We start from the raw sequence: 15,065 nt of genomic DNA on the forward strand, positions 1-15,065 counted from the left end.
TCAGGGCATTGCTGCTCGTAATCCTCAAAATTTGGAGTGTCAAGTATTATTAAAGCAAAATACAAAGTAAATTAATTTGAAGTAGGAAGCGCATTCTGTAAACAGTTTATACTGGTCTAAAACTTCACATGAGTTTTAGGGTTATAGATTTGTGAATTTTCTTCAGACACTGCATTCATTATGAAAAATCTCAAAATTTGGTATAGATCATGATGTGTGTGTGGATATTGCCTGATAATACTCTGCTGTGAATGAGAGAGATTAGAAAGAAATTTTCTTTATTGTCCAACAAGTCTTTTTTTTCAGTCTCTTCCTCTTTCTTCTCCAAGCAACAAAGGAGAGAGTCCTAGGGTCAATAATAAAGCTGGAAGCTACATGATCTGCTCTCCATTCTTAATCACTATGCAAATTTTTTCTCAATTATTTGCACCTGCTTTTCCCTATGTCCCAAATTTCCTTTAAGCCAATATCTGCCATACTGGCTTTCACTCTAAATCTCTCTTTGAAAGTGGCACACCTTGTGAGGAAGGTGTTGCAGAAGTGTAAAAACAACCCAAGAGCCCCAGAGTGAAGCTTCAGGTGTCAGCTCCTGTGGAATAACAGCTCAATAATTCACTGTGCTGCCAGACTGATTGCTTAAATCTCAGGAAAGAGTCATATGAATGTTTCGATAAATACTTACTCATAAGATGTAGGAAAAGAAGAAGCTGTTATGAATAGCCACAATGTCATGGATATTTCAAACTTCACACTGCCAGTGGGAAAAAAATCTCTACTATTTCTGAAAACAAAATAGAATAAAAGCACCATCTCAGTGGAATAAAAAGTTTGTCTTTGAAAAATAATAGGCTGTAAACAAACATTTAAGGAGCTTTGGAACATTGTGTTTGTACTTCCACCAAATATTTAGCAAAATGTCTGAGAAGCACTACAAACTGGCTTAAACAAATTCAGGCAAATTTTTACAGAGTCAGAAATCAATAATGTTCCTCCAATATTTGAATATAATAAGAGGGATTTATTAGCTGTGGATTGATTCTATGTGGAATTGTTAAGTGGTTAATTGGAGATTCAGCAAAGAATTTAAGGTTACAGATATAAGCAAGAACTGTTAGTGCATTTATTTCTGTGTCTGCCTGACCCAAAAGTCTTGTTATATTTTCTGGAAACATTTTAAATCCAGCTAGAAAATGTAATTGAGTTCTTATTGTAGCCCTGTATTCTTCTGAGTTAATTGACTTAGTACCTGGACATTTGACTTAAAAAACATCTGCTGTGCCTGGCACTGGCAAGGTCTGTGTTTGAGAGACTAAAAGTATTGGCTAACTGAGAAATCTTAGAACAGTCAGTGTGAATTCATTGATGAGTAGGACATTTTCTAACAAAATCCTCCAGATATTACTTTTTGGTCCTGTGCTCTTTTACCAGTGATGTAAACAGGGATCAATTGCCTTTTCTGGCCTATCTAGAAAACACAATGTTTGAAAGGGTAATATATAATTGGGATCACAAATCACTTAAAATAATAATCTTAATCATATGCCTAAAAAGTCAAAAACAAGCAAAATGTGTTTTAATTTGACCTGTAAGCAGTTCATTATGGGAAGTGGTGGCCTCACCATGTCTTGAAGTGGTCACTTTAAGCATTTTTATGTATTTCATTTGGTTTCTTTGGAAAATCCTTAAAGACTGTGAATTTGAACATTTATGCAGCATGGTCGTGACAATTTGGCTTGGAAATATCTAATTATGAGAAACTGTGAGTCCATCTTTTTGGAGAGAAAGCAAAACATGCACTGCCTTTTATGTTCTCATAAGTCCTGAAGCTCTGTAGTATGAAAATGCCTGTAACATATCTATCCTGCAACACCCTGGAGAAATTGTGTTTCCTCAGACAGTTGGAGGTACTGTGGTTTTGCCACTTGATGGATGAGCAGCAGCTGGCCATGCAGACCACAGAGAAAAAGCTGAGGAAGAAAGAGCCATAAAGGATGTGATTCAAGTAGAATAAGTTCACTCTCAGGTTTTGCAGCCTCATGGAACTCTGCAGAACAAACTCATCACCATATTTCGGGTTAGGAGCTGGTTTCCATGGTTGAGGTTTGCAAGTCTGTGACAGAAGGGGTCCAGGGGAGCAGCAGAAATGCTGTGGGTGATGTGAGAGGCCAGCAGACACCTCTGGCACGGTGTGGGATCAGCCTCCACGAGCACTGGGAGATTGTCCCTCAGTGCCGGGGCTGCACACCTGGAGGCTGAGGGACAGCACTGGGACAGCACTGCCCTTCTCATGGAATCAGCCCCAGCTGAGTGCACAGAGGGCATCAGGCAAACAGCAAACAGACAAACAGACAAACAGACAAACTGCCTGCCCTTCAGTTCTGCACAGCTATTCCACAGCCTGCCATAGCCATTCTCGGTTCCAGGCTTTCTTCTGATCTTTCCTGCTTTCCTCCCTAAAGACAATAGCTGGTGGATTGTGTAAAGCACATCCAGACAAAAATTAGATAAAAATAGCATTGGATACAACCTGTTCTCAGATACCCATGTGCTTGGTTGAAACAAGAGAAAAAAAGTAAAAGCAACTGGAAAAATATTTTCCTCCTGAAGTCTCTTTCAGCTAATTTGTTTGCATGTAGTAATAGCAGATAAAAATTCAGGCTGCAGTGTAGCTTTGAAGCTGGCAGCATCTCTCAAATTTTATTTTTTTTCCGTAGCAGTATCAGAGACTTTGATTTGGAATGTACACAACAAAGGTATAATCTTTCAGATTCAGATTGAAGAAAAACAAAAACACGATTCTTGTCATGTGAAGCGGTAATATTGTCCAGGCTTTTGCTTTTGTATCATCCAGAGTTGGTCACCCGGGATACAAATTATAAAGCTCTAAATCCTACAGCCAATCACTGTGCCTTTTAAGGGGGTGTTGGTTTCACGTGCTGAAGTGTGTGCACCAGTTTATAGCAGCTAAGAAAAGCTTCTTTCTGCTTGCCATAAACTGAGCTGACTCAAGCCACTACAGTGAGGTGGTTGTTTAAAGTGGGTTTTGCCAAATGTGGCATCTTGCTCAACATCTGGTTCTAGTTAACTTCTCTTCTGAGGTTTATGTGTAAATTGTTGTGTTGAATCCGTATTAAATATCAAAACAGGGCTGACTATAAAGCTAAAGTTCACCTTATTTGTGCACAGAAAGTGACTACAGAACAAATGTTATTGGGCAGTTCATGCTTGGAGAATTAGGTACTATCACATGGCAATTTTTGTCCTTAATCTGATGCTTGTAATTTTTGCTAGAAATGCTCATTTAAGTGTCCTTTGTAACTATGCTTAAGGCTGCATTGAGGTCAGCTTTCTCTGAGATCTGTTATGCACCATGTTACACAAAGTTTTTGTGTACTCTGACTCCATGTAACTTCTTTTCTGATAGAATCAGAAACCAGCATTTTTATGGAATAAATCTAAAGCATAGTGATTTATTTCAAAGTTTTATGTAGTTAACCATAGTATATTTTTACTGGAAAATCATATTATGTATCATAGTTTAGCAACTGATTTAGTCTAGTAAAAAGCTAAACATAATGCATACATTTATGCCTTCTCCATCTGGTTTAAGGCAGTTAAGCAAACAGAATATAGCCTTTTAGTGTACAGTCTCATCCCACTTCTGTACTGGCTGTTGAGCAGTTTTTAGTGATCTCAGCATTATGACACCTCATCTCATCCAGACAGCTCGTCACTCTTGTTCAAGTGGAATGACCTTAACCTAATGCAGCATCAGATACTCAGCTGCAATTAAACCAGCCCCTCCAGAAGACATTACAATATCTTTTTCCTAAAATAATTCAAAAACGTGTTCTCACAAATTTCATATCCATGGAATTGACTTATAGAACCCAAAATCAAGGTTATATTTTACTTATAAACTTGCAATGTTCCTTTAATTTCCTAATCTGCCCATTTGGGGCATTTGATCATGCCTGTTTCACACCCCCATCAGCAATGAAACAACATAATTAATGCAGCAGCAGCAGAACAGGACAAATAATTTTTGTTGCATCTTATTCCTATGTGTATGTCCAGCAGCTGCAGTGAATAATTACTTCCTGATTCTGTGGTTCCTCCTTCCTTCTGAATACAGGGATTTCTGTATATCTCTGAATTTTGCCTCAGCTGGCCACTGATTTTTTCCAGTAGCTGTTCTTTTGCCCAGTTTTTCTGTATTACACTTCTGACCTGAAAATTTACATCTTGCCTCACCAATTGCTTATTAATTCCTAATTTAACCGATCAGTGAAAAACTATCTGAAGGGTACAAGCAAGAATGATGCAGGCACTTGTCAGTGGTCCTGGTGACAGGAGCAGAGGCAATGGGCACAAACTGAAACAGAGAAGGTGCCATTTGAGCACAGGAACACTTGTGTGCTGTGCATGTGACCCAGCAGTGGCACGGATTGCCCAGGGGGGTTGGAGTCTCTCACCTTACAGATAGCCAAAAACCAGCTGGGCAGAGTTCGGGGAAGCTGGCTGTGGGTGGTCAGGTTTCTTTTCCAAAGGGAATCAATGAGAATTTTCATCACTGGAAATTAAAACAACTGTCAATCAGTGGATTCCTTAAGGGATGTGGAAGCAGAGTTTGTTAAAACTATGAATAAAAGTGAAAGTGCAGGTGAGCATAAGGGGATTGTGGGATAAATGGGATCCCACAATGAAAGGAGTGAAAGGATTTCACTCATTTCACTGTGGCCCATGCCATCCAAAACACTTTTCTGAGGGAGATCCCACCCCAGCCAGCAGTGCACCTCAGGTGTGTGGAACAAACCTGATCAGCCTGGTATAATGGCCACATCTCAGAAATATCTAATTAAAATGAGATCAAGCTTTATATTATAGGACTGTCCATTCCTGAAGATTAAGTGAGGAGGCTTTTCCTGCTCTAAGCCCATAATTTTGTCTCAAGGAAGTGAAGTGTGTTTAAAATATTATTGAAATAATTACAGATTTTTTTTCCTGTCTGCAAGTTTCAGTTTTCCTAAGACAACTTGTCTTACCCCAGCCCTCATCAGAGAGGCTGGATTTTCTCTGTCGTTTCCTTTGGTGGATGTTGAACTTCCTAATATAAGAAAAATTGTTTGATTCTTAGCAAGTAGTATTTTAAAAACACAAACACAACATAATTTTGCATCTATAGTTCAATCTCACTAGGATTTCAAGTTGCTTAAATGGCCTGTAAATATTTTGGTTTATACCATGCCTAGAATACTAATAAAGTGATAATGTGGTAGTGTCTGACTATAACATATAATTTAAAAACTAATTTTATAAGCAAAATTGTGTAAGTATGGCAATGCATACTAAAACCAAAAAATATCAATATTAGCTCTTTTCTTTAGAACAATAGTATATACAGTATATAGTAGCTGTCTAGTGCAAGAGAAACTGAACTTGTGATTCATCTGAAAAACTAGTTGATCTGCAAAATTTTCAGTCTAAAAAATGTGTGTATTACATTACCATCTTGTAAGCCTCTGAGATATGTCACTCATTATATATTAAAGAGGCACATCTGCTTCCATACCTGGAAACTTCCTGCTCTTTGAAAAAGAACCTTAAAAATTCTTAAATGCTCAAAAACTTTTACATGGTAGATGAACATCGCCAGACTGTTTAGTGCTAATGACTTCACTGGAAGTATCAGCATGAAAAAGGTTTCACAAGGTAGATTTACAATAATCCTTAATATCAGACAGGTCCTTCAGTTGTAAGCAGAAATTTACTTGTTAATTAATTATATTATTAAGAACATGGTGTTTTGTTGGCACTATCTCCTACTGATTTTTTTTTTTTTAACAAAAAAAGGTCTTACAAGAATTGTCTTCATAAAATATGTGGCTGATCTGCTGGATAGAAATACACAGCTACAGTAGACTGTACTATAAGAAATGTCTGTGTCTGGGTTTATTTGGTTTTATTTTGCTTCCAGATCATTACTATGAGAAAGCAGCAGCTTGAGCCTAATACAATTGCTCTGGTGGTTTTTATAGAGCTCTTACCATCATTGAAATTGGACTCGCTATTTCCCCCAAGCATATGCCTGAATAGCTGAAAGATCTGTCCATCAGAGTGGAATTTTAAAAGGGTAGAACAATATTTAAAATGGTGCATAGAATAGGAGATATTTTTTTGCCTTCTCCTATAATAATGTAAGGTCAGTCAAGAGACAAGTATATTTTTTATCCTCACTAGAGGTGAAACCAGGTGTAGATGCAACTTGGGCTACAGAACAATCCTGACAGAACGTTTAAGTTTTTGGAATCTGTGGTTACTCACTTCTAGAATAACATTGTAGAATTAAATCTGATTCTCCAACTTTTATGGAAGAATGACACCAACATATGAGCTCCAGAATGTCTGCAACTGCAGGAAGTGTCAGATCATCTTGTTCTTCAGACTATAAACAAAAATCACTATGTCTGAGAGTAACTTAAAAATAGAAAAGGGCTCTACATAATTGTAGGCTTTTACAACTGACAAAATATTGTTCATTTTAATTAGCCTCTCTCCTACACTGTCGCCTGAAAATATTCTATCTGAGACCTTAGTCATCTGCCTAAAAAGAGGGAAAATATTAAACCTACAATTTCACATTATGGAATAACCTTCTACAAAAACATATTGAACCAGTGCATAACATTGCAAAATATTTTGCTGGCAAGGAGTACCTACTTGTCCACAGTATTTTCATGTGGAATAACCTGAAATTTGCGGTAAAAAAATGTTCTCAGATAAATATCCTATGATGGAACAGAATATAAACCTGGTCTGTAAACTGATCAAGGTCTTAGCTTTACTGTATCACCAGGTTAAAACACAGTTAAGGTACACAACTGTATTATTCAGAATGCAGCATAAGATGGGAAGGACACAATTTATGGTTCTTTCAGGAGTTCATGAGAAGGTGTAATAACCAGACACTATAGCATAAATTAAATATTTGGCTTATAGATTTTATTTGCATACTCTGGGTTTTTTTTTAGTTCATTGTCCAAAGGAAAAGAAAATCAGAAAAAGTAAATAGTGTGGGGAAAAATCTTTCCATTTTCTATTGCTTCTGTACTGCGCATCGCAGCTACAATTGCACATTAACTATTCTGTTTAATCTAGTCAATGTGTGTCAATCAGAAAGGCTTTCACCATTTCCTCTGGGAAAATTCTCCAAAGGCTTGTAGATTTTGCTGTCACAGAGGTTATCCAGAGAGTTAACTTTTGTCCTTCCTTAACTCCATACAGTTACTCATGTTTCTGCTCTCCTTCTGTCTCCTTAAGTGATTCCTGCCCTTTACTGAGAAAGCTTTTAGAAATTTGCAGAGAGCTAAACATCTGCTCCTTCCTCCTGCCAGTGAGGATTTTCTGCTGTCAGTGATGCTTCTGAAAGCAGCCTTTGCAAAAATAAATTTGCAATAGGTTGGAGATTAAATTGCATGCTGTTGTACCAGCACACCTGTGATCCTCAGCTAGTCTTGCATCCTGTTGTGCCAGATGCTGGATGGGTGTGATGATGGTGGGCATGAAACCAGAGACAGGAATTTCCACAATCAGAGGAACTTCTCAGCTCATACTTTACCAACGTGACTTGTCACACCTAGATCTTGATTCCCTGGATCATTACCCCCTTCATGAACTGAAGGAGACCTCAGCTGACAAAATAATACTTTCAGTTTGGATCAGTGCTGAGGGAAACTTCGTCACTCCTGAGAGAAACAGGACAGGAAGGACAAGTTAAGACAAGTGCTCTTGGGCACTCCAGTAAACTCTGGGGTTGAAGTGGTCACCTTATGTGGTTTGGTTGGGTTTATTGTTTCTGTTTGGGTTGGGGTTTTTTGTTAACAGGAATTGGAATCTTTGCTGATAAAGCTTGACTCTCAATGAAAAATGATGGACGAAATGACCTCCCATGCTGAATTCCCCCACCTATCCACAGAGTGGCTCCCAGCCCAGAGCATGCAAACTGCTGTTAGTTATTGAAAAGGGGTGACTAATGCCATAGACAATGGGTGGGAGGGTGGAAGGACATGATCCCAGGTTCCAAAACCCGTGTTGCAGGTTTGTGCCAGCCTCAGTGGCAGAGAGATGACAGGAACTGCCCCACTGAGTCCCTCTGGGGCAATGGGGAGCAGCACACTGTTGCACTCCCAGCGTGAACCTGTGGGAGCTGGTGAACCCAAGAGCATCACAGGCACCCAGCTGGTGGGGTGGGTCACACCAGCCCTTGGGAGGCTGTCTCTGCACTTCTCCTTCTGTTGGGTCTTCTGCATTCTGTTGCCTCATTCAATCCAGCCCTGCTTTCCCATGTGAGGAACAGGTGGCTGTTTGCTTCTTTCCTTGTCTTGGTCTCGCCTCAAGCACACAGGGGTTTGCTACCCCTGATACAAATGCCCAATTTTATTTGTTATTCCCTTTCCTGCAGTTGTTAAGCCCCTGTGTAACACAACATCTCCCAGGACTTGCTCTAACCAGCAGTGCTGAGAGAATTCAAGCCAACAAAAAGCCTTTGAGAGGTCTGAGATCACAGTCAAACGAGAAAGGGTGAGCTCTGCTCTCCAAGCCTTAGCAGGACCCCTTGAAACTCTCCCACCTAGAGACCATCTAGTTACAAATGCACAGGAAAAGTGCCTGACCACAGTCCTTATGTGACTAGTTAACTTTTTTTTTCATTATAAATTATTATTCCTCATGGGATCCATTATGATTTAATTAGCAAATAGGTTTTGGGATTTTTTTCCCCTATTAATACCATGTCTCACTAAGTCAATTAAAAAGAAAATTTTACTTCAATCACACAAGATAGACCTGTTAAAAATTGCCTTGCCAACTTTTGTGGGAGAAAAAGTCTTGAGGGGGGAGGTAATACTATGACAGTAAATCATAAATTTATGTTGAAAAACAGCACAGAAATCAAAGAAATAACCTGTGTTCTTTTTGCAACACATTTCTGTGTATAATTTTTAAGACATAATCTTGAAATCTGGTAGCAGCATTAGTATCTTTTGGTGGTTTGGGTTATTTTCTTGCAGCTTTCTTGTTCTAATTATCCAAAACGGAACCAGGAAAAACTTTTCATAATTTTGTCTTAAATAGACTAATAGAAGGGTTTACCTCAGTGAAAATTGCCTACTTGCACCATTTTAATCTGACACACTGATCAGAATATTTTTTAAAGCCAGCTGAGGGAATGGAATAGGTAAATTTCTTTGCAGCAGTGAGTCAGTGGAAAGAGACACAGTGACTCCAGGGGAAAAAACTTACATGTTTCATTGCCTTTTGAGCAGTTACCCACCTTGTGGAGATTACAAACTTGATAGCCCACATTAACCAGCTACAGAACTCTTTTTAGAAACATGCTAATAATTTTCCAGTGTGAGGCTCTTTTCTCTTAACTTTACGGTCACTTATTATTTCTTGTGATTGAACAGAACACCTCTGAACGTATAACGCCTGGAAGAGGACAGTAATATTCTTCTGCAAATTATATACTTTGGATATCTGTACACTTCCTCCTTTAAAAGGAAATGTTCACAAAGACAACAAATCACAGGAACTTTCTGGTTTAAATGAAATATTCCATCTTCAGGATTCTAAGGAAAGTGCTGAGGTGAATCCATGGCTTCCCCAGAGCACTGCAATGATGAATAAAAACATACTGTAAAGCTTGATATATAATCTAAACTCCCTGCCTTCACTCCATGGAAGGTTACATTTCTACTCCCAGTCCAAGAGATGTGAATAATTTTATTATCTGTGCATATGCAAAATCCCACTGGGAGTCAATGCAAAACATAAATTTCCCCATGTGTTTTTCAGAACGTGAAGCTCTGCTCATATCCATGTGCAGCCAAAAAAGATTTTGGTAAAGAGGTAGTAATTTTAAATCAAAACTAGAAATTAATCCATCTGTTTCATATTTCCAATCAAGTGACAGCTGTCCTTTTTCACAAGGAGAAAAGCATTCCAGTGGCATTGTACTCTGTGTCATGGACAAGATCTTGTTCTCCACTGTAGTTTTCACTGAAAACTGTAAAAGATGCTGGGGAAAAAATTATAAATGTGCTATTATGAAGTACTTAATTTATTAAACAGCTAAAAAATACTTCTAATAATTAAAACTAGGTGTATTCATATTGACATGTTTTTAGTGTGAGAAGTATGCTTTGCCTAATACTTCTTTTCAGACAAAAGGAATCCTAGTTTGACCCTCAGTTCAACATTCCCATGCCTTCATTGCTTACAGCAGGCCTTTGAAATTCAGCGAGAAGAAAGCCCTGAGGATGAATACCTGTAGTGTCTCATGAAATTCCATTTGTCTATGTCCCAGGTACATGAGTGGTGTCATTCCCATCTGTCAGCAAAGCCATGGCAGCGTGCCAAAATAGCAACTGATCAGCAATGCTCGGACACACAAGAAAATAACCAGAAACACCTGCTACACCAGGAGCTCTCTGCAGGAAACCTCCCTTGGTAAAGAGCAGGGAGGGAAATCTAAACCACCTTCCCTTCCTTGCAGAGTCTCCCTCAGATGTGTTGCATGGCCTCAGGGTCTCATTCTCAGCTCTGAAGGAACCATGAGAACAAAGAGCTTTCCCACCTTCTGCATATAAGCAGAGACCCAAAGCAGGATTTTTCAAATATTTCACAAAGCCAGTATAAGGCCCAAATATATCTTCCCTTGCTAAGATATTCCTCCAGACAGCTGCAGTAGTTATTCAGAGTTCAGGCTAACTGTGGATGCTCAGAGCTTGATAATACTGATAACATTTGATAATAACATTGCCACATGTACTAACAACAGACATATTGCCAGCCCATGTGAGAGACCTGGGAGATGTATCCAACAACATTAAAATAAAACAATGGCACTTGTTGAAAACTCAAAAATCTGTCAGCTAAAAAAAGGACAAAATTAACATCATCTGATATTTTACTTCAGTCCTCTTGTAGCTCTAGCTAACATAATCCTTTATGACATAGCATGGTGAATTCAGGAGCCTTCAGGAGTATCTGTCTGCACAGGTGAGACATTGCAAAGAATGTCTGAGATTGGGATGACCATAGCTGGTTACCAAATGTTTCCCTGGCACATTTCTTCCAGAAGGCTGGAAGGATTCTCTAGGAGGAAATCATCACTTTTGTGGCTCCTGCAGATACTGCCACTCAGAAGAGCTCAGTGTCTGGAGATCTACAAGCAGGCATGTGGAAGCTGGTCTGGCAAGGGCTTCACAAGGCCCTCTTGCTGGAAAAAGCTCAGTAACAGTTGTTATTGTTGAGCACTTAAGGATAAAATAACACATTCCATAGTAAACGGCTGCAGAAGGAAGAAAATCTTAAAGAGGGCTGGGGGGTATGTTGAATTTTGCAGTTCATTTAAACAATTTTCCTCCTGCAGATACATTTGGAGTTGATTAAGATATACAGAGATATTTGGCACCCTGACTGCAGTGAATTTCCCTTCAAGCAAAGTAACAGTTCTTTTACTTCTTTTCATTCACTGAGTTCCACCAGATATAAGAGAACAAAGTATACCTGGAGCCTGAAAACGGCCCCTATATCCTAAAACAGAGTAAAAGCCCTCTTCATTAGCACACATCATTAAACATTTCATACAGAAAGGCACCATCTGCTCTTGAAAACTCTGGGACCTCAGCACACAAGGTACTGTTTGCCCTCAGCAAAGAGGGAGAGCATTACTGACTGAACCTGCTAGACTTGGAACTGGGGTTACTTTGCCAGTATTAGGGTTTTTCTTTGTTGTACTGACCACTTCTCCCCTGATCTTGCTGGATATCAAGAGCAGCCTCTAGTTGTTGCTGGGTTCCTGAGGATGGGAAGTCATGGACTAGTTGGACAGTAGTGTTTGAAATTCATAATTTGTGTGCATCCATTTTCCCCCTGTAATCTCACAGCATCAGCCAGCTGCACCCGTACACCGAAGCAGACACTGGGCTTAGTTCTGGCACTGGTTTCCCATTCACAGCTCCTGATTGCCTCCCCAAGAGCAAGAAGGGCAGGGCCAATGTCACCAACATTGGTGCCCCAGCTCTGTCCCGCATCACTGTGGCCATGTCAGCAGGTAGAATGTGCTGCAGCCTTCAGGGTCACACTGCTCATGAGCTGTGAGCTCAGAACACCCTGAGAGCTTCTCAGAACTGACTGTCAGGCCAAAGAGCTGCAGCTGAGGGACGTGGCCACTGCCATCATTTTGTACTGAATGAGAAAATGTCTGGTTTTTCAGGAAACTGATCACACGAAACAATTTCATTACACAGAAAACACATTCATGAAGGTTTTGTAATTCCTTAATGGCCATGAAACCAATTATAATTAGGGATAAACCATAGTTCATACAGATGTGAATGGGTTTATTTGGAATATTTGTATCATATTTAAATATCCATAAGCTTATATCAGATCCATAGTATATACTGGTAGTGCACACTACAGAATTCTAAGAGTTTGCCCTGTATTTCTGTAAAAAATAGTGTCATCTTTTTAGGAAATTCCCCCTAAAAAAGAAAACTCCTAATAAGGTTCACACTATTATGTTTAATGGTGTAAATTACTGGAATAATACAGATTTCAAAAATAAAATCAGTATTTGAAACTTGTAAATCTTTTATTCAAACAAAACAAGATAGTTGTAGTGAAAAAATTTCTAAATTTATGAAAATAATTTTTCCATCTTTTGTACAATCATGCTAGAATTATTTATTTTCACAGCAAACTAAATAGTTTATCAAAGATGTGATACTATTTGAAAACTAAGAGATATCATGTCTAATGCCATGAAAATTACCTTCTCTGAAAATGACCATCTTATCAGAATTGATCAAAATTATCAACTAGGGTTGTATATCTGGCAATGCCATCTAACCCACAGTCTTTTCCTATTTTCCAAATGTGATCATTTTAAGGTTTTTATGGTTATCAGCCTAGTTGTCCCTGTGTTTTGCTCTCTTCTTTAATGCAAGACCAAAAGATAGATAAAGCTTCTCAGCGGCTCTTTTGTTCTACCCTTCATCTGCCCAATTACTTGTTACAAACTCTGGGACTTATCTGAAATGCAGAGAATGTTTTTTCCTACATCATTAGTGTGAAACTGGTTTATATCCCTCAGAAATGCTTCATTTTTATTGCTTTTTAAAAATCATTATTGTAGACTGAATTATTTCCATTTGTAATTCTGGAAGTACTTACTGACCACCAAATTACCGACATCCCTTTCTTCTGAGTGCTTTTGCCTGCCTAACATCTGATTGCAATGATTCCAGCACTGCTAGGCATTTCCAGTGTTTTATTCATAACAGTTCTTTATAAAATTGTGGGGCCATGTTTCACAATGTAATGTTCATTTTTCTTATGTGTCTTTACTTACTAAAGTATATTAACACGTCTGAAAAAAAAAGGTTCATAAACTTTCCTGTAAAAATAATGTTTCTTCAAGACATTTGGTATGTTGCTGTAGTGCATAGTCAGTCCTCATCATTCCTGGTAAAGAGAGAATTAGCATTCCTTCAATCACTTATCTTTATAAGAATTAAAATTCTTTCCAGGATATTTAGGTCTTAGGGCATTTTATCGCAGCACGTTTATGTTATAAACATGCGCTTTCTTGTTAGGAATGACATTAATTTTCCAGTTAGTTATCAAAGCAAATTACTTCTAAATTTATAGCAGTCTGACATAGATTTACAGAATTAGAGCATAAATCTTCCTTGCTATCTTCAAAAACATAGGATGAAACGTGCCTTTGCCCAGTCACAGTATGTAACCAGATGTGCTTGTTTTTTTAAGGAAAAAAATTATTCTCTCCCCATCTAAATCATATGTGTCTGTGATTTGATGAATATGTTCTTTCAATTGCTTCATCACCTTCCCAACAAAGTTATTTTCTAACAGGGAGGACAAGGCAGTGACAATATTGAACTGTCACTCACCAAATTTGTACTGCACACATGAAGTGACCTTGAATTAGTGTCTAAAGCAGCACTGCTGCTTCCTCAGAAGTACAGAACTAAGGAAGTTAGTCTACCATGAGGATAAAAGAGGATTCTTCAGGGCAAGTCTAGTGCAGGAATAACACTCTTTATTATTTTAGTATCAAGATGTCTGTCTCTTGATTTCCCATTTCTCTCACGAGGTTGATTTGGTATTTGCTGGTGATTCATTATTAGTTTTCTCTTGCTCAAAGCAAGGAAAGTTCTCTCACTCCAGGACAGAACAGAATTCAAGCAAAACACTTCTCCAGCACTTCTGAGTCTCAGTTGCTCTTTTTGCTGCAGTGCATCTCTGGCACTGTGCTCACAGTCATGCCTCTGCTCTATTACTAATTTTAGCCTTTGGATACTTCAGCTGTGAGCCATAGCCTCTTTTTAACCACAAATTACTTTCTGGGTTCCTATGGGCCTGTTCATGTTCATGTTTTTCTCTTCTGACTCTCCTTTCTCCCAAAGGGGAGTGAACCTCTACTATCCTTTCATGCAATGGCCTTTCTTCCTTGATAATTGTTTTCTTATTTTCCTACCTCCATTTCAGCCTATTTTCTCTCCTCAGTAATGTAAGTACTGACTTTTTCCCTTAAAAACATTTTTTCTAAAAATACCCTCCAGTGGATGGAATTGACTAGAATTTTGACTGAAAATTTTCCCTATTAAAATTGAATTGGTAAACACAGTAAAAAATTAGAGAGACAGAGAGAGGATACAGAAAGCAAAATATGAGGCATGTTATTTAACATTTTCAGGGGAATATTTCTTATGCTTACCTTAGACATGTCTTTTGGAGAACATTTATGCATGATATGAAGTCAAAGAAAAGTGAAGAGTTATTTCAAATACTGTAATGGTCATCTCCAATATTGATATTAAATGGACAATATTGATGATCAACTGGCCATGTCATACTGAAGCCTAACCCATAAACTTTTTTTAAATTTCTATTTTCTTTTTTCTATTTTCTATTGCTTTTTCTCCTAAAAATATCTGGTGCATCTCTGATTAGTGCTATAATAATACCTGTTA

General features: G+C 38.3%; 1 long non-coding RNA gene across 1 annotated transcript in view; it reads left to right on the top strand.

Annotated features, from left to right (window-relative positions):
- LOC113458588 (uncharacterized) overlaps positions 1-15,065 on the top strand; it is a 183,106-nt gene that overhangs the window by 143,091 nt on the left and 24,950 nt on the right. The window lies entirely within an intron of this gene.

The sequence above is a fragment of the Zonotrichia albicollis genome, chromosome 4, assembly GCF_047830755.1.
Source record: "Zonotrichia albicollis isolate bZonAlb1 chromosome 4, bZonAlb1.hap1, whole genome shotgun sequence".
In the NCBI taxonomy this organism is placed as follows: Eukaryota; Metazoa; Chordata; class Aves; order Passeriformes; family Passerellidae; genus Zonotrichia; species Zonotrichia albicollis.